The following is an 11,568-nucleotide window of genomic DNA, read 5'->3' as shown; positions in this document are numbered from 1 at the left end:
ATGGATGGCAGTGGTCTTATGAATCATTGACCTGGCATTGCACAGCAGCACCTTCAGTTCATGTGGGTATCCCTTGCTGATTCTAGTATCCATCTGGTCAGGACCAGACCCGGAGGCAGGAATAGTCCTCAGACAACGACTAAACCTGCCCCCTCTGTAATGACATGGTCTGGTCTTAGCGTAACTCCTCCTCCTACCCGTGATCACTGAGATCGGTTGTCCCAGTGCATCCCCCCCTGTGGAACATGCCCCAGCCATTTGGTGGGCTGGGGCCCACTCCCTGGCAGCCCTGACCCCTCCCCCTAAGAACAAAATAACACCTTAAACAAACAAACAAAACCAATAAAACAATACAAACAAAAAAATGTAAAAATTACAAAAACATCAAAATAAAATAAAAAATTCCCCAAGCCCAACCAAACATCCATCCCACCCCCACCCCCCCACACAAAAAATCCAAAAGAAATTTTTAAAAAAACATTTTAAAAACACTCTGTGCCCCCCCGGCAGTAACAACAACTGTCCTAGTGAGGCCTGTCAGGCCCCACCCCGGGCCAGATGGTAAGTGGCAGGAAGGAGCAGGACCCTCAGGCACTCACTCAGGAGAGTCTTCCTGGGCAGCAGGCAGCAAGCAGCAAGCAGTCCTTGTGAGGCTTCAGGCCCCGCCCCAGGCCAGATGGCAAGTGGCAAGAGCAGGGCCCTCAAGCACTCACTCAGGGGAGTCTTCCTGGGCAGTTTCACTAAATATATTAAAAAGTGATTATGAACAATTATCTAATTAGTTACAGCCTATCATCAATACAGCAATATCACAAATTCATCAGATCAAATAAATATAATAAATGATTGCAATCCTTGCATTCACTTGCTCATTCAGGGTGATACATCATATATATAAATCTTTAAACAGGTTAGTGGCTCAATTAATCAGCACCTTGCAACAAAACTAAAGACATCTGATGCTAATATCTGTAACTGGAAACACCCTGTATCAGTCTTTAACATCAGCAGTAACATCTAGACCATGGGAGTGTTTCAGCCCTATTCTTGAGTTTGTTTAAAATCTAAAACAGCTTATCTTGTATTCCTTTCTTTGAATTTGTGCTATGTAGGTTTTTTAAACCTTTTTGTAAAGGCAATATTAGAGTTTTCACAGCCGAGTCCTCAACTCCTTATTACTACTGCTTGGCTTTCTTTAAATAGGGCGGTGTCTAAAACTTGCCGTATAGGTTTTCAAACCTTTTTTGTAAACTCAGGGGAGCATTTCAGCCCTGTTCTTGAGTTTGTTTAAAATCATTTAAGGTTTATGATTTCTCTATTTCCTTCTGAGGAAACTGAATAGTTCAGTGAAACGAGGTTTGTAGCTGGCATCCCATTGAGGCTTTGTTCACTTCTAGGTTTTTCTAATTTTTTCCTTAAACTTTTTGATTTTTGTTATGTAGTTAAATTCTATAAGATAATATTTCTAGTCGATTACTTCTCGTTTCAGGGATTTTCACGGTATTTCATTTGTTTTGTGTAAGTTCTCAGTTCTGTGACTGTCTTTTTTCTACTGCCATCTGGTATGCCGGCTGAGAGCCTACCTGTTTGCAGATTGTTTCACTAGAGCATAGCTGTCAACTTTTCCCTTTGCTTGCGAGGAATCCTATTCGGAATAAGGGAATTTCCCTTAAAAAAAGGAAAATGTTGACAGCTATGCACTAGAGTGGTGTATGCCCTGGTTATCTCCCACATGGACTACTGCAATGCTCTCTACGTGGGACTACCTTTGACGATGACTCTGAAACTATAACTAATCCAGAATGTGGCTGCTAGACAGGTGACTGGGAGCAGCCATCGGGACCATATAACACCAGTCTTAAAGAATCTACATTGGCTCCCAGTACATTTCAAAGCACAATTTAAATTGTTGATGCTGACCTTTAAAGCCCTAAACAGCTTTGGCCCTGTATACCTGAAGGAGTGTCTGCACTACCATCTTTCAGTCCAGACACTGAGATCAAGCACTGAGGGCCTTTTGGTGTTTCCCTCACTGTGAGAAGTGAAGTTACAGGGAACCAGGCAGAGAGCCTTCTCAACAGTGGTGCCCACCTTGTGGAATGCCCTCCTGTCAGATGTCGAGGAAATAAACAACTATCAGACTTTTAGAAGACATCTAAAGGCAGTCCTGCTTAGGGAAGTTTTTACTATTCTGTTGGGAGGCTCCTAGAGTGGCTGGGGCAACCCAGTCAGACGAGCGGCATCCAAATAAAAAATAGATTATTATTATGTCAACCGTAGTTTATTTATTACTCTGTCAAGGAGGGCTGATTCCCAAACTGTTTTGTACCAATTGTCTACTATGCTAGAAAGCTCTTTCCAGTGTCTGGTTATGTTGCAGCTCATTGCTTGTAATGAATGGCTTATTCATTCAAGACTGTTGTCTTGAAATATATGTAAAAAAGCTTTGACTCTCAATTGCTGTTTAGTTGTAACTCTTTCTGAGCTTTCTTGGTGAGCAGCTAAGATTCTCTTCTTGCCACCACAATGCCGCAGCAGCGCGTGCTCCCCCAGAGCAAGGAAACCCTCCTTCAGTCTTACAACAAGAGGCTGAAAGATGACATCAAGTCTATCATGGATAACTTCACAGAAATAGTCAAAACTGCAAAGGTATGAGATTATTTGTGGGTGGGTGGTGTGACCTCATGTCATGGGTATTCTTTCTTCCATCCAAACTCCAAGTTTTTGCTCACCTAATTGGAACATAAAAATATTACCTCATTGTTGCTTTAAGTCAAAGCTGGGGGGAATCTGCAGCCACATTCTCACATTCAATTTAAAGCACTATGATATGACTTTAAACAGTCATAGCTTCCCCCAAAGAATTCTGGGAGCTTTAGTTTGTTAAGGGTGTCAAAAGTTGTTAGGAGATATTTAGTCCCCTCCCAGAGCTCCCTGTAAAGAGGGGTTGATTGATGAACCACTCTGAGAATTGTTGCTCAGTGAGGTGAATAGGGGGTCTCCTAAAAGCTGTCAGTGCCCTTAAGAAACTACAGTTCCCAAAATCCTTTGGGGGAAGCCATGACTGTGTAAAGTGGTATAATACTGCTTCAAATTTATAGAATAGAAGGGAGGCCTAAATGAATAAATGTTCCTATAACAGGGATTGAATGAGAAACCTCCATTTTACTAGTTGGGGGTGTTCTATTGCTTCTTCTTTGGCGGAGTTGGGGAACCAGTGGCGGCTCCTGATGATTTTGGACTCCATCTCCCATCAGCCCCAGCCAGCATGGTCAGCAGTCAGGGATGATGGGAGTTGTAGTCCAGCAGCATCTAAAGGGTCACATGTTCCCCATGCCTGCTTTTGCCTGAAGTGTTTGGAACCTCTGGCAGAGGGAATGCAATAAAATCTCATGGATGATAGTGAGAGGGCTGTTCTTCTCTGCAGAACAGTGGAAGAAAAATGTTGAACCCAGTGTAAAATCTTTGTTTCTAACATTTGCTGTAGATTGAGGAAGAAACCCAAGTTTCTTGGGCAACCCAAGGCAAGCAGGACAACTACGAGATGCAAGTCAGAGCTGCAAATATTGTGAGTAAAAACCATCCAATTGGAGCATATGTTGGGTGGGTTCTAGGGTATGTTCAGATACCTGAGAGGCTGCCTTCTTCCCTACAGACCCTCTCAGGTGTTGAGAAGAGCAGAGGGGCTTTTTTGGTTGATCTGCCACCCTCAGAAGTTCTGGGTGCTGATAGCTTAGGACAGCTCATTCCCTGGGGCAGCTCTTCGATTATGGAATTCCCCCTCACAGAAGAGTGTCTTCTCGTTTTTGTTGAGATTTGTGTGTTTTAGGATCCACCCAATTCCTTTGAATGTGATTTGTTTTAACTGTTCAGTATATAAAAAATGTTTTAATATCATCATCATCAAACCTTTTATTGGCATCACATACAAACATCCATAGCAAATCAATACAGAATTCCTGCCTTCCCAGTGACACAAAACATTTGTCAAATGAAAGAGGCAAAGCAGTCTAACATTACATCTCTAGGTCTCCAGGGAGATCAGACATCTGCACTGTGTTTAGACAACAAAAAAAAACAGATAAAGATATTTAGCCACTAACTTGGTGAGCTCCTGATTATTCCCAAATAATAGAAAATGTATGACCTCTAACTCTGGTTTCCATTTGGGGATACAGAGTTGATCTAGGAACTGCTGGCGGAGATCAACAGATAGTTTACATTTAAGAATCATATGTGTAAGAGTTTCCACCTGATGGTCTTCACATGGGCAAATTCTTTCTCCTTCCACCATTCCCGAGAACCTTCCCCATAGGAGGTTTGAAGGATTTGAATTAAACCTGGCCAGCGAAAATGCCCTTCTTTCTTGAGGATTAAGCAAAAATTCAAGATAATTGTGGTTAATTTCATATGCCCAAGAAAGTTGAAAGTTAAGAGGGGAACATGTTTTCTCTGCTGCTGCTGTTAGCTCCTGGCGTTCAATGTCCTGCAGTCTAGTTTTTTATTATAGCCTTGGCAGATGGTGGGGACATCAATCGCAAAAATTCCACTGACAGCCCAAGTTGCTGTACCTTTATGTTAAACCGTTGTAGCCCTGAGGAAAGAAAGGGATCTAGCAAAACTTCACTAAGGAGAGGATCTTTATCTGTTGTGAGGCAGATGTTCAACCAGCATGTAAGAAATCTCACCCAGGCTATGGTCTCTACCTTGTGTTGACCTCCCTCTAGACACAAGGCTGCATAGGGTACACAACGTGGGACAGCAAAAATCTTGAAGAGAAAAGCTGCCTGCACTCGTTCTACCAGCTGGGTAAACCCTGGCAGCCAGACTGGAATTCCGTAGAGCAATTGAACTATAACTTTGGCTTTGAAGACCTTGAGGGCAAAGGGGATATGCAAATTACCTCTTGTTATAAAGAAACACATTATGGCCTGCATAGACATCTTACTGGCATTCACCACTGTTGCACGGTGCGAGGACCGTAGAAGCCTATGATGGAATGTGATTCCCAGATAGTTGAATTTGAATACCTGCTGGATGGGTTTTCCACCAAATACCCAGCTATAGCTTTTGCGTGAATTCCCAAAAACCATTATTTTGCTTTTTTTAAAGTTCATGCACAATTTCATTCTGGACAGATAGTCAATACAGTGGTGCCTCGCAAGACGAAAATAATCCGTTCCGCGAGTCTCTTCGTCTAGCGGTTTTTTCGTCTTGCGAAGCAAGCCCATTGATGGCTTAGCGGATTAGCGCTATTAGCGGCTTAGCGGCTATTAGCGGCTTAGCGCTATTAGTGGCTTAGCGGCTATTAGCGGCTTAGCTGCTAAGCGGCTATTAGCGGCTTAGAAAAAGGGGGGGAGGGAAAAAACTTGCAAGAACTCGCAAGACGAAAACGTCTTGCGAAGCAAGCCCATAGGGAAATTCGTCTTGCGAAGCGCCTCGAAAAACGGAAAACCCTTTCGTCTAGCGGGTTTTTCGTCTTGCGAGGCATTCGTCTTGCGGGGCACCACTGTACAGGAATTTAACAAACGTTTTACGCCAATTCTTGTCCATGAAAGCAAAATCATATAATCTGTGTATAGAAGGATGGGAATGCTTGATGTGTTGAGTTTTGGGCTGTGGACATCCACCTGTTTTAGTAAAGAAACAAGGTCATTAAGAAAAAGATTAAAAAGAGAGGGAGCGAGTACACAGCCCTGCTTTACTCCTCTGTTTATAATGACAGTATCTGTCATTACATTCCCTGGTGTTGTTCTTATGCGATAGGTGTTCTTTCTGTAAAGCTTTTTGATCAAGTAAAGTAATCTAGGTTCTAGGCCCATTGTCTTCAATTTGGACCATAAACAGCCCCCTGTCGAAAGTGTCAAAAGCAGCCTTGATATCAAGGAAAGCCACATAAAGACATTCTTTATGAAGCCGTGTGTACTTAGTGGCTAAATGAGATAACACCAAACAGTTGCGTAAAGTAGATTTCCCTGGCCTGAACCCTGCCTGCTCTGGACCTATGATGTTATTCTCATCAAGTCAAGTAGTTAGTTTATTTAACAGATGTTTAGCATACAATTTCCCGATGTTTGACAGTAGACTTATTGGCCGATAATTGGATGGCAGCTTTTTGTCACCCTTTTTAAAGATTGGGATAATTATAGATAGCTGCCATGAGTTAGGTATGATACCAGATCTATCTATCATAGTGAATAGTTCCTCTAGTATCGGAGCCCACCACTCTGGCTTGGCTTTGAACATTTCAGATGGAACAGCATCAGGGCCGGCAGCCTTTCCTGCTTTCATCTGGTCAATTAAAGTTATAACTTCGGTGATGGAGACAGGGGGCCACTCATCTGCGAAAGTAAAAGTGGTATGGTCTTGACTATCAGGTGGAATATAGTCATTGAAGAAAACCGCCTTAAAATGCTCTACCCATTACAAAGATGGAATCAATGTCAGTGAATCATCCTGTGTCTGTGGGGAGTCTGCTACAGCCTTCCAAAATTTCTTATGATCTTTCGTTAGGATGGCTGAGAGTAGCGTATCCCAACATGCCTGATTATATCTTATCCGGCTGAGCTGGATAGTTTCCTTAAGTTGTTGAGATCTGGAGAAGTAAATGTCAGGCAACTGAGAGCTGCCCATCTCTCTGAACTCTCTATAGAGTCTCCTAACCTCAGTTTTAATTGCTATGGTTTCTTTGTCAGTCCAATCGCCAATCCCCCTCTTCTTAGGTGACCTGTGCGAGTGTAAATGGGACAGTTCAATTGTTAAAAGTGTCAATATATTCCTCAAACCGAGAGATTCCAACAACAGGGGAAAGTTCACCTTTCTCTACCGAAAACAAATGAATCACACAGTCAGAATTCACGAAGCTTTGGAAAAGAGATAGTGTATGCTCGTTAACTCGTATCCTTACGTGCTGGAGACTCGGTTCCTGGGGGGATGGATTAATTAACTGTTCTGACTTCCTCGATGGAAAGACAAGTTTGCAATGTAGAGGGAGATGGTCACTGAGCATAGGATCACCTATGTAGAACTCAGCCACGTAGGGCATCAAATTAGTGGGTATCAGAATATAGTCCACCACACTATTTTCTGTGGGGAGATATAGGTAAAATTCCCAGAGCCTTCCCAATCAGTTAGCCCATGAGCCACATCAGGGTCCTGGTGGTGGTCAGCTTGGTGAGTCGCAGACTAGCCAGATTAATTACTGGATCCCAGGATCTACATTCCCAGAAAAAGAAGTCTGGAAGAACAGTGGTATCCAAGATCTCCCATGCTTTTGTATACACTTCCCACCCTTGGCCTAGGCAGGCATTAAAGTCTCCAGTCAAGATAATATGTAGGTCAGGGCAAATGAAGTCCAGATTCTCGAGCACATGTGCAATAAATTTCCATTGTAGGTTCTTGGCTGTGACAGTAGGAGTGGGAGGGATATACACATTGATCAATAACATTTCCTGTCACACTAGCTCTATCTTTGTTACTAGTAATTTACAGCTAGCATTTGCCGACAGGATGTGTTTACTTTTTATATGGGGAGCCACCAGGGTTAACAATCCACCCGAAGGCCTACCTTTCTTGTGGCTTTTGGTTGCCGGAATTGAAAAGGCATTAAAACCTGCAAGTTCAATGTGATGTAATGACCTGGTTTCTTGTAAACAAACTATATCATGTGCCCTTATTAACTTTGCAAAGTCAAGGAGACACAGCTTAGAAAACCACCCTGCCACATTCCACGATAACAGCTTCAAAGAGGAATGTTGCACCAGGTTCCCAGCCATGGCATAAAGTCAATCTAGGTGCATGTCGGAAGGTTGGCTATCACTTGGAGCCCCAGACTGTTCCTGATGTTCTTCCTTCACTACCTCTGGGGCGTCAGTTGTTAGTCTGTTGACCCTGGTGTCATTACTTCTTGAACTTGCAACTGTCATCTCCTTGATCATACTCGAGTTGGCGATTTGAAGGGTGAGTTCACTAGAACTTGGAGCAATGTTAGAATTCTACTCCCCTGTAGTTTTTCCTGGAGACAGTGTTATCTGATTTGCTGAGATCATGGGGGGGGCGGGCCTTCGTCGAAGACAATTAGATCTATCTCTGACTTTGTCACGTTACCCTTGGGAGGAGCGTCATTTGTCGTTGGCTGAATAGATTCCAGCCGGGGTAAAGAATGGTGAAATTCAGGATCTGCCAGAGGTCTGATGGATTGTTCTATCTTTGACTTCTCTAGATTGGGCTGGCGTTCTTTATGTGTTTGGCCTATTTGCTCTGAGGTTTTCCTCTCCAAGGGAGTATTACGGTTGGGTTCACCGCATGTATCCATCTTTGACGGCCCTTCCGAATGAATCGCAGACCTATGACAAAAGCCCTTTGGCAGAGAGAGTGTTGGTTTCTTGGGGTTGGTCCGGCTATACGGCAAATTTGGCAGTAGTTGTTTTCGTTCTGTGTCTTTAAAAATGTGCCTCAAATCAATATTATAGTCCTGTAAGAGGGCCCTATATTTCAGGAGCTTTTTAGGAGTAGCCGAGTCGGAAAATGTCAGCATGAGTCTAGTGTGCTGGGGGTCCGTGCAAAGCAAGTTTATCATGATCAAATTGTCGCACTGGATGTTTAGTAAAAGCTTAAAGTTTCTCTTCACGCTGTCAATTGATTTCCAGTAAGGCAGCTTACCGTTGAAAGGATATATATCGAGAGCTACTTCAGTGCATTGTAGGATTAGGTCCCTACTTTCACTATTGTTATTTTTACTATTTGTAGTCACTCAGTTATCAAGTCCAGACCAGTTACACCCCTGTACACGATGGTCATGGGGGAGGGCAACGCTGTGGCCAGCCTCTTTAGAATTGAGGGAGCTATTTCTGGTCGCCAGAAGCACCAACTTAGTCAAAAGAGACGTTACCTTTTCTAATTTGCTGTTATTTTCCTCCACTGTTCTTGCAGTCAGCAGACAGTGGTCCGTGAGTATTTCTGCATAGAGCGGTGCCCCCTCAGATGGTAGTTCATGGGATAGTTCTGTTGGGATACTGCCAGGGAGACTAAGGCCATCATGACTCCATGTCGCCTCCAGACGATCCATCGATCTCCCGTAGATACAGTATCAGTCAATTAGCGACACGAGCCTCAGAAATAACTTGCCACATTCCAGGGCTTGTGAACGCTCTTTCAGCAGAGTTCGCACAACGAAAGATGCACTCAGGAGAGCATTATTTGCAACTTTATTCAGCGTTGGTCAGAACAAAGAAAACATGACTGCCTGCTTCAATGTCCAGGCGCGGAGAGAGAAAAAAAAAACAGCTATAGACAAAACAGAAACTTCCTGTGAACAGGAAATATGCAGGCTGTGACACAACAACCTGCTCCCTTCTTAAGGTGGAACGGAAATATCCTAACAAGTTCATGGGCGCTCGTCTCAGCATTCTCCCCTAGGTGATCTCCACCCATTAAAATGTCCCCATCTACCTGGGAATGTGCTCTGTTGGATGTGGTAGGTTCTGAATTCTGTGCTCTTATGAAATCATCCAGTTTACTCTGCTTGCACTTCTGCTGTGGGCTCACTTGTGGAGATGAGACCGGTCACTTCTTTTTCCTACCTAGTCATTTTCCTGGAGATGCAGCCGCTACTACATTTTTTGCTCTATAAGAGGCACCAGACCATAAGACGCACCTAGTTTTTGGAGGAGGAAAACAAGAAAAAAAAAATCTGAATCTCAGAAGCCAGAACAGCAAGAGGGATCGCTGCACAGTGAGACGCACACACATTTCCCCCTACTTTTTAGGAGGGGAAAAGTGAGTCTTATAGAGCAAAAAATGCGGTAATTTCTGCTGTAAATCAAAAAGCTTGGCGTCCTCCCAAAATAGAGCAATTAATCTCCACTTCTGCTGATAAGTAGTTGGTAGACTGAGTCGAGCTGTAGCTAATTAAGGCTTTCTCCGAGACTTTCCAAGACTTTCTCTAAGACTTTTAACTTGAGCTTTTAACTCAAGCTTTGTGAATATATTAGTTAAGGAAAAGCTGCCAAATGTTGTAGATAAAATACTGAGGCTGATAAAAGCTGAATAAAAACTGATAAAACTAATAAAAACTTAACAAAAACCACACAACTGAATGTTTTAATATGCCCCGGGACCTGCTGGTGAAGGGTGGGCAATAAATTGTTGTTGTTGTTATACATTTAGGGTAATTTGGGGCTGTATGTCAAGATTGGATTACTGAAATGTGCTGTATATGGGCTTCCCTTGTGCTCATTCCAGAAGCTGCAGTTAGTGCACAATGCTGCAGCATGATTGCTGACAGGAGCAAGACCTTGTCAGCATATAACACCCAAGCTAAGAAACCTGCAAGGGTTGCTCATTTGCTACTGGGCCATGTTCGTGGTGTTAGTATATATAGCCTTTAACAGCTTGGGACCAGTTTACCTGCAAGATAGTCTTACCAAATATATGCCCAGTGGACTGTTCTGATCTGTCGAACAGGCACTGTTACAAATACCCTGTAATACTTGTTCTGCACTTGTAAGAAGTTAATATTTTAGGGTGGCAGCACTGATGCTTTGGAACTCCCTGTCCATTGACATCAGGCAGGTGCCCTCACTGTACTCCAAGGTAACTGCCAAAAACATTTTTGTTTAGGTAAGCCTGTCCAGACATGTAGAAGGCAGACACATCTTAATTTGGTTTTCAGCTTGTCATTGACTTTAATTATTCATTGAATGTTTTAAATCAGGGGTCAGCAACCTTTTTCAGCCATGAACTGGTCCACCGTCCCTCAGGCCATGTGGTGGGCCGGACTATTTTTTTTTGGGGGGGGGGGGGATGAACAAATTCCTATGCCCCGCAAATAACCCAGAGATACATTTTAAATAAAAGCACACATTCTACTCATGTAAAAACATGCTGATTCCCGGACCGTCCGCGGACTGGATTTAAAAGGCGATTGGGCCGCATCCAGCCCACAGGCCTTAGGTTGTCTACCCCTGTTTTAAATAGTAGTGTAGTATTTTTCTTTTTTCTTTTTACTTATGATTTCATTGTTTTATTCTTTTTGTAAACCGCTTTGACACTTTTTCTTTTTATGATCTAGTGGTGTATAAATAGTATACAATAAATAATTTGAATATGGATGTCTCAGCTAGGTTCGGGCTGGTGAGTCTCTTATGAAGCTTGTCTCTGACCTGAAACAGTTCCTGATCCTCAGTGACTTCCCTTCCATCAACAAAGCCATCAACCAGCGGAACCAGCAGTTGCGCAGCCTTCAGGAGGAATGAGACAAGAAGCTTATTACCCTGCGTGATGAGATCTCGATAAACCTCTATGAGCTGGAGGAAGAATATTACTCTTCCAGGTACAAGTGAAGCCATGGACAGTTGCCCTATAGTAACCACAACAATTGCCTGCTTCTGACATGGGGTGGGGGCGGGGTGTGTGTGAAAATAACAACTGTCCTTGTTTTAAAAAGCATCCCTAAATTCCCAGCACCCAAAGAATCTGGGCCCCAAAGCCGTTTTACTGAGTACTTCATGTTTGACGTGATTAGCTGTGGGAGGAGCTTATCAGAGCTTGCAGGGCAGCAGCTGAAGA

The 11,568-nt window shown here is 43.3% G+C and overlaps 1 pseudogene across 1 annotated transcript; it reads left to right on the top strand.

The window, feature by feature from the left end:
• The first annotated feature begins 2,187 nt into the window (after positions 1-2,187).
• LOC309333243 (mediator of RNA polymerase II transcription subunit 22-like) lies at positions 2,188-11,342 on the top strand (annotated as a pseudogene). The gene is made up of 3 exons (XR_014161634.1): positions 2,188-2,649; positions 3,488-3,568; positions 11,124-11,342. The product of XR_014161634.1 is annotated as a mediator of RNA polymerase II transcription subunit 22-like (transcript).
• Positions 11,343-11,568: the final 226 nt, after the last annotated feature.

The sequence above is a fragment of the Podarcis erhardii genome, assembly GCF_964252035.2.
Source record: "Podarcis erhardii genome assembly, chromosome: W".
NCBI lineage: Eukaryota > Metazoa > Chordata > Lepidosauria > Squamata > Lacertidae > Podarcis > Podarcis erhardii.
Note: the sequence above shows the minus strand (reverse complement) of the source record. Positions and strands in the feature narration are given on the sequence as shown.